Raw genomic sequence first — 16,245 nt, 5'->3', positions numbered from 1 at the left:
AAGTCAAATAAATGCAGCCATGCATGGTGTCTCACTGATACACCAGCACCAACCGACATGGACGCTCCATCAGCCATGTTGTGCTGTAAAGGATGACTGTTCAAAGGGGCATTTATAAAGAGCGCTTTAAAGTTGTATACAAAAGTCACATAAATGCAGCCATGCATGGTGTCTCACTGATACACCAGCACCACACGACTCGGACGCTCCATCAGCCATGTTGTGCTGTAAAGGATGACTGTTCAAATGGGCATTTATAAAGGGTGCTTTAAAGTTGTATGCAAAAGTCACATAAATGCAGCCATGCATGGTGTCTCACTGATACACCAGCACCACCCGACTCGGACGCTCCATCAGCCATGTTGTGCTGTAAAGGATGACTGTTCAAAGGGGCATTTATAAAGAGCGCTTTAAAGTTGTATGCAAAAGTCAAATAAATGCAGCCATGCATGGTGTCTCACTGATACACCAGCACCAGCCGACATGGAAGCCCCATCAGCTATGTTGTGCTGTAAAGGATGACTGTTCAAAGGGGCATTTATAAAGGGCGCTTTAAAGTTGTATACAAAAGTCACATAAATGCAGCCATGCATGGTGTCTCACTGATACACCAGCACCACCCGACACGGATGCTCCATCAGCCATGTTGTGCTGTAAAGGATGACTGTTCAAAGGGGCATTTATAAAGGGTGCCTTAGTTGTATGCAAAAGTCAAATAAATGCAGCCATGCATGGTGTCTCACTGATACACCAGCAACACCCGACTCGTACGCTCCATCAGCCATGTTGTGCTGTAAAGGATGACTGTTCAAAGGGGCATTTATAAAGGGCACTTTAAAGTTGTATGCAAAAGTCAAATAAATGCAGCCATGCATGGTGTCTCACTGATACACCAACACCACCCGACATGGACACTCCATCAGCCATGTTGTGCTGTAAAGGATGACTGTTCAAAGGGGCATTTATAAAGAGCGCTTTAAAGTTGTATACAAAAGTCACATAAATGCAGCCATGCATGTTGTCTCACTGATACATCAGTACCACCGACTCAGACGCTCCATCAGCCATGTTGTGCTGTAAAGGATGACTGTTCAAACGGGGCATTTATAAAGGGCGCTTTAAAGTTGTATGCAAAAGTCACATAAATGCAGCCATGCATGGTGTCTCACTGATACACCAGCACCACCCGACTCGGATGCTCCATCAGCCATGTTGTGCTGTAAAGGATGACTGTTCAAAGGGGCATTTATAAAGGGCGCTTTAAAGTTGTATGCAAAAGTCAAATAAATGCAGCCATGCATGGTGTCTCACTGATACACCAGCACCACCCGACATGGACGCTCCATCAGCCATGTTGTGCTGTAAAGGATGACTGTTCAAAGGGGCATTTTTAAAGAGCGCTTTAAAGTTGTATACAAAAGTCACATAAATGCAACCATGCATGGTGTCTCACTGATACATCAGTACCACCCGACTTGGACGCTCAATCAGCCATGTTGCGCTGTAAAGGATGACTGCTCAAAGGGGCATTTATAAAGGGTGCTTTAAAGTTGTATACAAAAGTCACATAAATGCAGCCATGCATGGTGTCTCACTGATACACCAGCACCACCCGACACGTACACTCCATCAGCCATTTTGTGCTGTAAAGAATGACTGATCAAAGGGGCATTTATAAAGGATGCTTTAAAGTTGTATACAAAAGTCACATAAATGCAGCCATGCATGGTGTCTCACTGATACACCAGCACGAACCGACTCGGACGCTCCATCAGCCATGTTGTGCTGTAAAGGATGACTGTTCAAAGGTGCATTTATAAAGGGTGCTTTAAAGTTGTATACAAAAGTCACATAAATGCAGCCATGCATGGTGTCTCACTGATACACCAGCACCACCCGACTCGGACGTTCCATCAGCCATGTTGTGCTGTAAAGGATGACTGTTCAAAGGGCATTTATAAAGGGCACTTTAAAGTTGTATACAAAAGTCACATAACTGCAGCCATGCATGGTGCCTCACTGATACAACAGCACCACCCAACTCGGACGCTCCATCAGCCATGTTGTGCTGTAAAGGATGACTGTTCAAAGGGGCATTTATAAAGGGCGCTTTAAAGTTGTATGCAAAAGTCACATAAATGCAGCCATGCATGGTGTCTCACTGATACACCAGCACCACCCGACTCAGACGCTCCATCAGCCATGTTGTGCTGTAAAGGATGACTGTTCAAAGGGGCATTTATAAAGGGCGCTTTAAAGTTGTATGCAAAAGTCACATAAATACAGCCATGCATGGTGCCTCACTGATACACCAGCACCACCCGACTCGGACGCTCCTTCAGCCATGATGTGCTGTAAAGGATGACTGTTCAAAGGGGCATTTATAAAGGGCGCTTTAAAGTTGTATGCAAAAGTCACATAAATTCAGCCATGCATGGTGTCTTACTGATACACCAGCACCAACCGACTCGGACGCCCCATCAGCCATGTTGTGCTGTAAAGGATGACTGTTCAAAGGGGCATTTATAAAGGGCGCTTTAAAGTTGTATGCAAAAGTCACATAACTGCAGCCACGCATGGTGTCTCACTGATACACCAGCACCACCCAACACGGACGCTCCATCAGCCATGTTGTGCTGTAAAGAATGACTGTTCAAAGGGGCATTTATAAAGGGCACTTTAAAGGTGTATGCAAAAGTCACATAAATGCAGCCATGCATGGTGTTTCACTGATACAGCAGTACCACCCGACTCGGATGCTCCATCAGCCATGTTGTGCTGTAAAGGATGACTGTTCAAAGGGGCATTTATAAAGGGCGCTTTAAAGTTGTATGCAAAAGTCACATAAATGTAGCCATGCATGGTGTCTTACTAATACACCAGCACCACCCGACTCGGACGCTCCATCAGCCATGTTGTGCTGTAAAGGATGACTGTTCAAAGGGGCATTTATAAAGGGCGCTTTAAAGTTGTATACTAAAGTCACATATTTGCAGCCATGCATGGTGTCTTACTGATACACCAGCACCACCCGACTCGGACGCTCCATCAGCCATGTTGTGCTGTAAAGGATGACTGTTCAAAGGGGCATTTATAAAGGGCGCTTTAAAGTTGTATGCAAAAGTCACATAAATGCAGCCATGCATGGTGTCTCACTGATACAGCAGCACCACCCAACACGGATGCTCCATCAGCTCTGTTGTGCTGTAAAGGATGTCTGTTCAAAGGGGCATTTGTAAAGGGCGCTATAAAGTTGTATACTAAAGTCACATAAATGCAGCCATGCATGGTGTCTCACTGATACATCAGTAACACCCGACACGGACGCTCCATCAGCCATGTTGTGCTGTAAAGGATGACTATTCAAAGGGGCATTTATAAAGCATACTTTAAATTTGTATACAAAAGTCACATAAATGCAGCCATGCATGGTGCCTCACTGATACACCAGCACCACCCGACACGGACACTCTATCAGCCATGTTGTGCTGTAAAGGATGACTGTTCAAAGGGGCATTTATAAAGGGCGCTTTAAAGTTGTATACAAAAGTCACATAAATGCAACCATGCATGGTGCCGCACTGATACACCAGCACCACCCGACTCGGACGCGCCATCAGCCATGTTGTGCTGTAAAGGATGACTGTTCAAAGGGGCATTTATAAAGGGTGCCTTAAAGTTGTATGCAAAAGTCACATAACTGCAGCCATGCATGGTGTCTGACTGATACACCAGCACCACCCGACTCGGACACTCCATCAGCCATGTTGTGCTGTAAAAGATGACTGTTCAAAGAGGCATTTGTAAAGGGTGCTTTAAAGTTCTATGCAAATGTCACATAAATGCACCCATGCATGGTGTCTCACTGATACAGCATTACCACTCGACTCGGACGCTCCATCGGCCATGTTGTGCTGTAAAGGATGACTGTTCAAAGGGGCATTTATAAAGGGCGCTTTAAAGTTGTATGCAAAAGTCAAATAAATGCAGCCATGCATGGTGTCTCACTGATACACCAGCACCACCCGACTCGGACGCTCCATCAGCCATGTTGTGCTGTAAAGGATGACTGTTCAAAGGGGCATTTATAACGGGCGCTTTAAAGTTGTATGCAAAAGTCACATAAATGTAGCCATGCATGGTGTCTCACTGATACACCAATACCACCCGACTCGGACGCTCCATCAGCCATGTTGTGCTGTAAAGGATGACTGTTCAAAGGGGCATTTATAAAGAGCGCTTTAAAGTTGTATGCAAAAGTCAAATAAATGCAGCCATGCATGGTGTCTCACTGATACACCAGCACCAGCCGACATGGACGCCCCATCAGCTATGTTGTGCTGTAAAGGATGACTGTTCAAAGGGGCATTTATAAAGGGCGCTTTAAAGTTGTATACAAAAGTCACATAAATGCAGCCATGCATGGTGTCTCACTGATACACCAGCACCACCCGACACGGATGCTCCATCAGCCATGTTGTGCTGTAAAGGATGACTGTTCAAAGGGGCATTTATAAAGGGTGCCTTAGTTGTATGCAAAAGTCAAATAAATGCAGCCATGCATGGTGTCTCACTGATACACCAGCACCACCCGACACGTACACTCCATCAGCCATTTTGTGCTGTAAAGAATGACTGATCAAAGGGGCATTTATAAAGGATGCTTTAAAGTTGTATACAAAAGTCACATAAATGCAGCCATGCATGGTGTCTGACTGATACACCAGCACGAACCGACTCGGACGCTCCATCAGCCATGTTGTGCTGTAAAAGATGACTGTTCAAAGGTGCATTTATAAAGGGTGCTTTAAAGTTGTATACAAAAGTCACATAAATGCAGCCATGCATGGTGTCTCACTGATACACCAGCAACACCCGACTCGGACGTTCCATCAGCCATGTTGTGCTGTAAAGGATGACTGTTCAAAGGGCATTTATAAAGGGCACTTTAAAGTTGTATACAAAAGTCACATAACTGCAGCCATGCATGGTGCCTCACTGATACACCAGCACCACCCAACTCGGACGCTCCATCAGCCATGTTGTGCTGTAAAGGATGACTGTTCAAAGGGGCATTTATAAAGGGCGCTTTAAAGTTGTATGCAAAAGTCACATAAATACAGTCATGCATGGTGTCTCACTGATACACCAGCACCACCCGAGTCGGACGCTCCATCAGCCATGTTGTGCTGTAAAGGATGACTGTTCAAAGGGGCATTTATAAAGGGCGCTTTAAAGTTGTATGCAAAAGTCACATAAATGCAGCCATGCATGGTGTCTCACTGATACACCGGCACCACCCGACTCAGACGCTCCATCAGACATGTTGTGCTGTAAAGGATGACTGTTCAAAGGGGCATTTATAAAGGGCGCTTTAAAGTTGTATGCAAAAGTCACATAAATACAGCCATGCATGGTGCCTCACTGATACACCAGCACCACCCGACTCGGACGCTCCATCAGCCATGATGTGCTGTAAAGGATGACTGTTCAAAGGGGCATTTATAAAGGGCGCTTTAAAGTTGTATGCAAAAGTCACATAAATGCAGCCATGCATGGTGTCTTACTGATACACCAGCACCACCCGACTCGGACGCCCCATCAGCCATGTTGTGCTGTAAAGGATGACTGTTCAAAGGGGCATTTATAAAGGGCGCTTTAAAGTTGTATGCAAAAGTCACATAAATACAGTCATGCATGGTGTCTCACTGATACACCAGCACCACCCGAGTCGGACACTCCATCAGCCATGTTGTGCTGTAAAGGATGACTGTTCAAAGGGGCATTTATAAAGGGTGCTTTAAAGTTGTATGCAAAAGTCACATAACTGCAGCCACGCATGGTGTCTCACTGATACACCAGCACCACCCAACACGGACGCTCCATCAGCCATGTTGTGCTGTAAAGAATGACTGTTCAAAGGGGCATTTATAAAGGGCACTTTAAAGGTGTATGCAAAAGTCACATAAATGCAGCCATGCATGGTGTTTCACTGATACAGCAGTACCACCCGACTCGGATGCTCCATCAGCCATGTTGTGCTGTAAAGGATGACTGTTCAAAGGGGCATTTATAAAGGGCGCTTTAAAGTTGTATGCAAAAGTCACATAAATGCAGCCATGCATGGTGTCTTACTGATACACCAGCACCACCCGACTCGAACGCTCCATCAGCCATGTTGTGCTGTAAAGGATGACTGTTCAAAGGGGCATTTATAAAGGGCACTTTAAAGCTGTATGCAAAAGTCACATAAATGCAGCCATGCATGGTGTCTTACTGATACACCAGCACCACCCGACTCGGACGCTCCATCAGCCATGTTGTGCTGTAAAGGATGACTGTTCAAAGGGGCATTTATAAAGGGCGCTTTAAAGTTGTATACTAAAGTCACATATTTGCAGCCATGCATGGTGTCTTACTGATACACCAGCACCACCCGACTCGGACGCTCCATCAGCCATGTTGTGCTGTAAAGGATGACTGTTCAAAGGGGCATTTATAAAGGGCGCTTTAAAGTTGTATGCAAAAGTCACATGAATGCAGCCATGCATGGTGTCTCACTGATACAGCAGCACCACCCAACACGGATGCTCCATCAGCTCTGTTGTGCTGTAAAGGATGTCTGTTCAAAGGGGCATTTATAAAGGGCGCTATAAAGTTGTATACTAAAGTCATATAAATGCAGCCATGCATGGTGTCTCACTGATACATCAGTAACACCCGACACGGACGCTCCATCAGCCATGTTGTGCTGTAAAGGATGACTATTCAAAGGGGCATTTATAAAGCATACTTTAAATTTGTATACAAAAGTCACATAAATGCAGCCATGCATGGTGCCTCACTGATACACCAGCACCACCCGACACGGACACTCTATCAGCCACGTTGTGCTGTAAAGGATGACTGTTCAAAGGGGCATTTATAAAGGGCGCTTTAAAGTTGTATACAAAAGTCACATAAATGCAACCATGCATGGTGCCGCACTGATACACCAGCACCACCCGACTCGGACGCGCCATCAGCCATGTTGTGCTGTAAAGGATGACTGTTCAAAGGGGCATTTATAAAGGGCGCTTTAAAGTTGTATGCAAAAGTCACATAACTGCAGCCATGCATGGTGTCTGACTGATACACCAGCACCACCCGACTCGGACACTCCATCAGCCATGTTGTGCTGTAAAAGATGACTGTTCAAAGAGGCATTTGTAAAGGGTGCTTTAAAGTTCTATGCAAATGTCACATAAATGCACCCATGCATGGTGTCTCACTGATACAGCATTATCACTCGACTCAGACGCTCCATCGGCCATGTTGTGCTGTAAAGGATGACTGTTCAAAGGGGCATTTATAAAGGGCGCTTTAAAGTTGTATGCAAAAGTCAAATAAATGCAGCCATGCATGGTGTCTCACTGATACACCAGCACCACCCGACTCGGACGCTCCATCAGCCATGTTGTGCTGTAAAGGATGACTGTTCAAAGGGGCATTTATATCGGGCGCTTTAAAGTTGTATGCAAAAGTCACATAAATGTAGCCATGCATGGTGTCTCACTGATACACCAATACCACCCGACTCGGACGCTCCATCAGCCATGTTGTGCTGTAAAGGATGACTGTTCAAAGGGGCATTTATAAAGAGCGCTTTAAAGTTGTATGCAAAAGTCAAATAAATGCAGCCATGTATGGTGTCTCACTGATACACCAGCACCACCCGACATGGACGCTCCATCAGCCATGTTGTGCTGTAAAGGATGACTGTTCAAAGGGGCATTTATAAAGAGCGCTTTAAAGTTGTATACAAAAGTCACATAAATGCAGCCATGCATGGTGTCTCACTGATACATCAGTACCACCCGACTCGGACGCTCCATCAGCCATGTTGTGCTGTAAAGGATGACTGTTCAAAGGGTGCTTTAAAGTTGTATGCAAAAGTCAAATAAATGCAGCCATGCATGGTGTCTCACTGATACACCAGCACCACCCGACTCGGACGCTCCATCAGCCATGTTGTGCTGTAAAGGATGACTGTTCAAAGGGGCATTTATAAAGAGCGCTTTAAAGTTGTATGCAAAAGTCAAATAAATGCAGCCATGCATGGTGTCTCACTGATACACCAGCTCCAGCTGACATGGACGCCCCATCAGCCATGTTGTGCTGTAAAGGATGACTGTTCAAAGGGGCATTTATAAAGGGCGCTTTAAAGTTGTATACAAAAGTCACATAAATGCAGCCATGCATGGTGTCTCACTGATACACCAGCACCACCCGACACGGATGCTCCATCAGCCATGTTGTGCTGTAAAGGATGACTGTTCAAAGGGGCATTTATAAAGGATGCCTTAGTTGTATGCAAAAGTCAAACAAATGCAGCCATGCATGGTGTCTCACTGATACACCAGCAACACCCGACTCGTATGCTCCATCAGCCATGTTGTGCTTTAAAGGATGACTGTTCAAAGGGGCATTTATAAAGGGCACTTTAAAGTTGTATGCAAAAGTCAAATAAATGCAGCCATGCATGGTGTCTCACTGATACACCAGCACCACCCGACATGGATGCTCCATCAGCCATGTTGTGCTGTAAAGGATGACTGTTCAAAGAGGCATTTATAAAGAGCGCTTTAAAGTTGTATACAAAAGTCACATAAATGCAGCCATGCATGTTGTCTCACTGATACATCAGTACCGCCGACTCAGACGCTCCATCAGCCATGTTGTGCTGTAAAAGATGACTGTTCAAAGGGGCATTTATAAAGGGCGCTTTAAAGTTGTATGCAAAAGTCACATAAATGCAGCCATGCATGGTGTCTCACTGATACACCAGCACCACCCGACTCGGACGCTCCATCAGCCATGTTGTGCTGTAAAGGATCACTGATCAAAGGGGCATTTATAAAGGATGCTTTAAAGTTGTATACAAAAGTCACATAAATGCAGCCATGCATGGTGTCTCACTGATACACCAGCACCAACCGACTCGGACGCTCCATCAGCCATGTTGTGCTGTAAAGGATGACTGTTCAAAGGGGCATTTATAAAGGGTGCTTTAAAGTTGTATACAAAAGTCACATAAATGCAGCCATGCATGGTGTCTCACTGATACACCAGCACCACCCGACTCGGATGTTCCATCAGCCATGTTGTGCTGTAAAGGATGACTGTTCAAAGGGCATTTTTAAAGGGCACTTTAAAGTTGTATACAAAAGTCACATAACTGCAGCCATGCATGGTGCCTCACTGATACACCAGCACCACCCAACTCGGATGCTCCATCAGCCATGTTGTGCTGTAAAGGATGACTGTTCAAAGGGGCATTTATAAAAGGTGCTTTAAAGTTGTATGCAAAAGTCACATAAATGCAGCTATGCATGGTGTCTCACTGATACACCAGCACCACCCGACTCGGACGCTCCATCAGCCATGTTGTGCTGTAAAGGATGACTGCTCAAAGGGGCATTTATAAAGGGCGCTTTAAAGTTGTATACAAAAGTCACATAAATGCAGCCATGCATGGTGTCTCACGGATACATCAGTACCACCCGACTCGGATGCTCCATCAGCCATGTTGTGCTGTATGGAGAGCTTTGTCATAGTAGACATGTCATCAGAGCAGTGTGCAACTGATTCTGTGAGTCTGCTGTCAATAGATTCTTCAGAGTAGGTAAAGCCCAGTGAGATTTCTGGAATCTGTTCATAGAGTGCAGTAGTTCAGAGCTGGAAGTGCAAATGTGTCCAAAGGTTACACCTTTTTCACAAGTCTGTCCATCACATGCAATTCTTTGTTCTTTATCCTCTGAATCAGTATGTGATGTAACAGACTCCAAAGTGGAGTTAATGTGTGTCCTCTTCCATGCCCCTTTCTTCAGATGTTCAGGGGATGAGTCTCCTGAATCCTCAGAGAGCTGCCTTTGTTCCTGGGCTGTGAGCTTGACGTCTCTGAAATAACTCTCACCTAAGGATGTTTGAATGAAAAAAGCTTTGTCAGGTTTAAACATTAAGCCTTAGACACAAATTATTCTTTTTCCTTAAATGGAAGAAAAAATACTGAATTTCTTTTCTTATTCATGATTTTTGTTCAGGCCACCACAGAATCAAAAGGTAGGAAAATGCTGTTAGCTGGACCTTACTGCATCTACATCCCTATGGTTTCTGTGAGTCTGGTGGTCCCAGACCCCCTGCTTAAATGAGTTATTTCCTACAGAATTATTACTGTGCTTTGTTAGCCAGTTAGGGTGTGTTGAAAAGATGCAATAAACAGTAAAACTGAACAGTGACAATGATTTTTTTTTTCCTTAGTCATATTTTTGTCTAGATCATCAATGAAGTTCATAGGTTCATAGGTTCATAGGTTTATACTAGGCTATCTGCCCTAAGGCATTTATAAGCCTAGCCTAAAGTTTTGTGGCTTACGCCACCCCTTATATGAAAAAATACTGTGCCCATTAGTTTGTTGAGCCTCTGTCCAGCAGTGACACATAGGTTTATAGAAAATATATACCTTTAATCTGTAAAGCTCTTGCCAGTGGTGAGAATCAAACCTTGCACCTTGTGATTGAAAGGCATACACACTAACCACTGTACCATTTGACCTTTCAGGTGGTTCTTTAAAAAACTCTAAAATGCATTTCAAAGCATCTATAATGCCATGGCTTCTGAAAAAGCTAAAGACTAAACTAAATCTGACAAATAGAAGAAAAGAAAGAAAAAGATCCATATGGTGTGGAGAGCTGCAGATGGGAGAAAACAGGGCGGACGATGAGTATGTGTGAGGGAGGGGTGAAAAGGTAGGCAGTGAGGAGGCACCATGGAGCCTAGGAAACCATTTCATTTAAAGCCAGACTGTACACAGGTTTGTTGTAATCTAACATCAATGCAACTAAATAGTCACTGTGAATTTCCCTCTGTGAGGATGGCCAGCCTGGTGTGGTTCACCGGCCTATGTTAATGTTAGAGCATCATTGTTACAGTTCGGTCTGTGCACACTACTCCTAAAACTCCATAGCATAAAGTAAAATATTGATGGGAAGGGGGGGCAGTGACAGAGTCATATTTAGATTGGAAATGTCAGGGGGTCCCCCAACTTGGGGAGCCCCAAAATGCTAACACCAGCCTTGTCTGTAACATTGATGAATAATTTTCAGAACACATTTGTCTAAAAACAAAAGTTATGTACTTACCATAATTATAGATCCATGTTATCTGATTTTCATTTGGTTCAACACACAGGTTTTTGGTTCCAACTGGATCTGACCTCAGCACCGATACTGAAGCTTCTTTCCATTCCAGGACTCTGACTCCTCCCCTACCCATAATTCCCTGTACTCCATCCTAATACTTCAAATTGAGTTTGCCCAGTCCAAAACAAAATGAACTACTAATATGTAAATATGATAATAGTTGCAACTAAAATAAAGAGGGAAAGAGAAAGCAACACTCAGAACAGGACTGTTCACAGACAGGGAGCTAAGTGGAAAGTCTCCTGGTCATCCTGAAGTCGTGGATCTATTGTTATGGTAAGTACATAACTTTTGTATCCAATGTTGTCTATTTTCATGTGATTCAGTACATGGGACAGATTCACAATCTCTCATTCTGGGTGGTATCAAGGAAGGACATTCTTCAGGATGGTGGAGTCAAAAGAAGAATGTGATCGAGATTGTACATCCAGTTTATGAGATACAAATGTATGCACTGTTGATCAAGTTGCTGCGGCACAAATTTCATCCATGTGAAGTCTTCTAGAAAAGGCTGTTGAAGCAGATATTACTCCAGTGGAATGAGCCTTAGGCTTAGATTGTAGACCTAAATTCTGTTTGTTATAGAGAAAAGAAATGCAGTCTGACAACCATATTGAAAAGGTTACTTTGACAACAGCTTTACTTAAGTTTTGCTTTGAAAAAGCAATAAACATCCAATCAGGTTTTCTAAATTGTTTTGTTCAATGAAGATAGAATCTGAGCTGATGAACATCTAATATATGTAGAACATTCATCTCTGTTTGAGTATCTGAGAAAAAATAATGGTAAATGTATTCTCTGATTTCAGCTGGTCTCAGATGCCACCTTAAAGAGAAAAGATGCATTAGTTCTCGGAGAAACTCTGTCTTTATGAAAAGTAGCTAGGAATGATGGCATGAAAGTGACTGTAATTCAAAATTCCACCTGGCTGATGTAACTGCCACCAGAAAAATTATTCTCCAGGCCAAGAATTTTAAATCTACTGTAGCCGTGGGCTCAAAGGTGGACTGCATTAAAGCCTGAAGCATAATGGTAATATCCCATGGGGGAACTGAGTCCTTGATGGGAGGTCATAAAACAAAGGTCCCTCTCAAAAAAGCTTTAGAATTTTTTAAGGAATTAATAGATAAATCATTATGGCCAATGTGGAACTTCAAGATTGCTGCCATCTGAACTTTGATGGTAGAATAGCTAGAATCCTTATCAAAAAGTTCAAATAAAAAATCTAATATGGACAGAATGGGTGTTGAAAGGGGTCCAGTCTTCTAGAGACTGTCCAGATAGAGAACCTTTTCCATTTACTGTGGTATACTTTTTGGTAAACTGCAGGTACTACTACTCTTACTTCACTGCTTCTTTGAGCCTTCAATGAGCTATCCTCCTAGCTTGCTCCCCCCCACACCTCTGCTGCTCTTTATTTCTTTTCTGACTGATTGTTTACTTATCCATAGTAGCTTGAGGCCCGGGACTAGCCCCACTCTGTTCACCCTCGCTACACTCAGGCTCACTCTGCTCCATTATCCACCCCCATTCCCACCCACCCACCCAACATATAATTTCTTTGGACACACCTCGTCCTGCTGTCTCAACATATCACGTTCCTCCTCACTTCTCTTTCACTACTCTCATCTATATCTTTATAGACTTACATATCTTCATACTTTCTCCAGCTCCCCCTACTGGCCAACCTCAACCTTACTTTATACTCCTGCTTATATACTACTTGTATTACACTAAAGCCGCTAACTTCTCTTAACCTCCAAAATCAAGATCTCCCCTTATACTTTTATCTTTCTGCCTCCATTACTTCTAACAACTTTGATTGCATTTCAGCCCTATTTAGCTCCAATCTATAGTAGTCCCACATATTCTCAGGGTTATGTCTTCTCCTCTCCGCAGCAACCTGTAAATATCACCTCATCTATACTCCCCCTAAACACACCTCTTCCTAGGATCAGAATATCCCCCTCCAGCCTTATATACTCAAAAGCCAAAATCAAATACCTCTGTACCTTTCTCTACAAATAAAGGTAATATTTTATTCCTATACAACTAATCCAGTCAGGAGATATCCATCCCAATCCTGGACTTGTCATACTCCCCCCACACCAAATGTCCTATCCCTCTTAACCAACATGTCCCCACCACAGGAAGGAGGAAACTCCCATGAAATCTCTAACTTCAGACCTATAGCCACCCTGTCACCACTCTCTAAAATACTTGAATCATGCATACACAAGCAAATACTGCAATATTTATTTCAAGAAGATCTACTTACTCCCACTCAGCATGGCTTCCACCCTAAACACAGTACAACTACTGCTCTAATCTCTTTTACTAACACCATATCTCTAGCTCGCAATAACAATAAACTTGTTTCTTGTCTATTCCTAGACTTTTCTAAAGCCTTTGATACCATTTCTCACTCTCTACTTCTGAATAAACTGACTAATCTTAATTTCTCCCCCACTACTGTCACTTGGTTTTCCAGCTATCTCTCTGACAGATCACAATCAGTGAAATGGCTCTCAGCACTCTCTCCACCCCTTCCCATAAAAATGGGTGTACCTCAAGGTTCCATCCTGGGCTCACTGCTGCTTAATATTTTTACTAATCTACTCTATACTTCCTGCCCTCAGTCATCTCTTGTAAAATATGCTGATGACTCTACTGCAATTACTATCTCTGACTTTCCCTCAGGTTTCATCTCTCAAACTCGAGATGCTTTTACATCAGTTGAAACCTGTCTCTCCAATAACCAATTAATCCTAAACCCTAAAAAAAACTCCTTCTATTTCTCCCTAAAAATCTTACCCATCTCAAATCCACTTTTGCTATACTGTCTCTCAACAAGACTCCAATAGTAGCTGAATCTAGCACCAAACTCTTATGTGTCACTATCAGTGATGAACTTAAATTTGACTTGCACATTAATAACTGCATTAGGAAGATCCATCAAAAACTAGGCCTCCTTTACAGAAACAAAAAGTTTCTTACCAATAAAGCTAAAGTAACACTATCTCATACCTGTCTACTACCTAGTCTTCTTTATGGATCACACATCTTACAAACCTTAATGCTACACTTCTTGCTAAACTTAACTCAACATATAACAAGATAGCCAGATTTGCTGCCCAACATACTTATTAAACTCATCACTGTGTCTCACTTAAACACTTAAACTGTCCAGAGCTACACAACCAGCTTCTTCTCTCTCAGTTTCAGATTATACATTCTATTCTATATCAACCTTTCTATTGCCCTAGCCTATCCTCCTGTATATCCCACTATACTCCCACTAGATCACTCCGCAGGTCTGACCAAGACTTACTAGTCATCCACAAACCTAGGACTAAAATGGGAAGCAACTTTTACAGCTATCATCCTACCATTGCTTGGAACAACCTCAAACTTCAAATTAAACTAATAACTCAACCCAAACAATTTAAATTGGCTGTAAAGGAGCATCTAAAAGTTTTCTGGTCTTGCTACTGTACTCATCTCCCCCATAACCTATCTCCCCATATATAAATGTCCTAACTGTTTGCTCACTTTCTTCTTCCTCTGTCCTTGCATATCAGTCTCCGACTAACTTCCTTTTCCTATCCCTTAGCCTAACTCCTACATACCTCCCCTCATCTTCACTTCCTATAACTAACTAATATTTAAATGGAACTAACACTACATGGCTGTATGCATATGTCAGAAGGCTGTACAAATATATCTTATCTATTTCTCTCACAATACCTGCCGTATTGATGTTTTGCTTTTAAATAATTATAACTTGTATAATGTTGCATATATTGTAATTGCTTCTGTAATTGTTTTTGCTTGCTATTGTATAAGGTTTCTGGAGCTTTTCTCCCTGGGCCTCCACTGAAAAAGGGCTATTTTGTAGTTCAGTCGGGCTGCTCCCGGTCAACAAATGTAAAATAAAATAAAATAAAAAATAAATATAAAGTATACCTTCTTTGTGGCTGGCTTCCAAGAAGCCAGTATGATCCTGACAACCATAATGGGGAGCCTGGCATCTCTGGTTATGGTCAAAACTGGAAAAAAACATGCAGTTAATTTCATGGACTTCTGGTTCTGGGGACGCAGTCTGGACAGGTGAGTTAGGAGATCTGGATATTCATCCAACTTCCCAGGGGAATATAGTAATGGAGGCCAAAGGAAAGGGAACCGTGTCTGCTGGGGCCATACGGGGTAATGAGGATCACCATGGCCTTGCACTGTCTGGTTTTCTCTATGAATTTATTAGGGGTAATGTAGGAAAAGCATACATGAGGCTGGGGGCCAATTGTGGATCACAGCACCTCTCGGTGATTGACCCTGTGCAGGGATCACGACAAAGCAACTGCTGCATTTGTTGCTGAGATATGAGGCAAAGATGTCACACCAAGGTTGGCCCCTGTAACTGATGAGGAAATGTGCCACTGTAGGATTAAGGAACCACTCATGAGGTGTTAAAAGAACCCTGTCCAATCTGTCCCCTAAAACATTGGATGACCCCAGGCTGTGTATTGCTATTAGAAAGAAGTGTGAAGACATTGCACATTGTCAAACTCTCATGGGCTCTCGACACAGTGGGTAGGAATGGGTTCCCCCTTGTTTGTTAATATGTCATACTGCCATCATATTGTTTTTTGTATACAAATCACACCCTTGGGGGAGGAGATCTTGGAATGCCTGCAGCGCTATAAGGACCACCATTATTTCCAAGATACTGATGTGAAGATAGGCTCTGAGTGACCATGCACCTTAGACTACCTTCCTTTCAGAATACCCCCCACCCTTAAAGGGAGGTTTCAGTGGTCAATACTGCTGCCAGACAGTCCATATGGAATGAGCTACCCTTTGTTACTGAAGAGGATGTATACCACCAGGCAATGTGATATCTGCAGATCTCAGTGAGCTGAATCTTTGCATGTAATAGGTAAATGTTCTGAGACCAGTGCAGCTAGGGTCCACTGGAGCACCTTCATATGGCATCTGGCTAGTGGGA

At 43.3% G+C, this 16,245-nt stretch overlaps 1 protein-coding gene across 3 annotated transcripts in view; it reads left to right on the top strand.

The window, feature by feature from the left end:
* Positions 1-16,245, top strand: part of LOC122790854 (Fc receptor-like protein 5) — a 1,199,590-nt gene that overhangs the window by 54,407 nt on the left and 1,128,938 nt on the right. The gene's annotated exons all lie outside the window — the stretch shown is intronic.

Source organism: Protopterus annectens, chromosome 16.part0, assembly GCF_019279795.1.
Source record: "Protopterus annectens isolate FY-2018-M chromosome 16.part0, PAN1.0, whole genome shotgun sequence".
Taxonomy (NCBI): Eukaryota; Metazoa; Chordata; order Ceratodontiformes; family Protopteridae; genus Protopterus; species Protopterus annectens.
Note: the sequence above shows the minus strand (reverse complement) of the source record. Positions and strands in the feature narration are given on the sequence as shown.